This window comes from Primulina tabacum, unplaced genomic scaffold (assembly GCF_025594145.1).
Source record: "Primulina tabacum isolate GXHZ01 unplaced genomic scaffold, ASM2559414v2 Contig604, whole genome shotgun sequence".
In the NCBI taxonomy this organism is placed as follows: domain Eukaryota; kingdom Viridiplantae; phylum Streptophyta; class Magnoliopsida; order Lamiales; family Gesneriaceae; genus Primulina; species Primulina tabacum.
In genome coordinates, this window is record NW_027459806.1 from 2,189 (window position 1) to 3,282 (window position 1,094).

Consider the following 1,094-nt stretch of genomic DNA (forward strand, 5'->3'; position numbering starts at 1 on the left):
ACCGATCGATTGTGCCCAATCATGCGATATCTACGGCTTTTGCCAATTTCGGGTTTACGAGACCGTATACCTTGAAATTCTTGCCACGGGGATTCCTTGTGATTGTACTCTCTTGTGAGGAGGACTATGCCTGTCTCTGGATTAGAGGCAGTCTGTTTATTGGTCCATTGGGTATCAGACTCTCCAAGTGGACCCCGGAGTTCAATTTCCAGGCGGAGTCTCCACTTGCCCCGGTTTGGGTCCGACTTCCGGAGTTACCACTCCATCTTTATGACAAGAAGAGCCTTTGTGCTCTTGCGAAGCTTTTGGGCACTCCCATTAAGATTGATGATCATACAGCCGATGGGACTCGGGGGGCCTTTGCTCGCATTTGTGTGGAGATCAATGTATTGGAGCCCCCTGTCCAATCCATCTGGGTGTCCTGGGGTGATCATTTACAGGAGATAGAGGTCGTATATGAGAAGATCCCAGCTTATTGTACTGATTGCAAGATGTTGGGGCATGCGACCACTGTTTGTTATTCACATGGAAAGAATCCCCGTCCAGTCCGGACCAGGCCTGCTGGTACTGTTCCTCCGACTCAGGCAGATACTGTGGGCAAGACACACCAGGAGGGTGTGGCCACTGAGGTGGTTCAGGGTCCTCAGGCCCCGAATCCTGAGCAGTTTGTTGGCCCCAGGCGTAGGAGGAGGAGGCGGGCTGCTCCTCGTGTCCCTTCTGTGAGGGCTCCTCCTGCTGGGCATGTAGTCCCGGTGGGCACTTCGAACGCTTTTGATGTCTTGTCACCTTGGCAGGCGGAGGCGGAGCGAGGTAGTGATTACATGGTTGTTGGAGACAGTCCTGATGTTGTTATTCCCTTAGGGGATGTGGATGCTGCTTTACCTGGTGATGCTCCCTTGGAGCAGATTTCTCCAGTGGATGTTGGTCTTGTTTTTTCGGGCACATCCACCTTTGAGATTCTCCCTTCGGGCTCGGTTGGTGTGCCTGCTCAGTCTACTGATCAGGTCTTTGAAGATGAGGAGTCTATTCCTTTTCCGAATTGTACGGATGAGCTGGGCTCTCCGAAAGTTGGGGTGGCTACGTTGTTTGCTGAT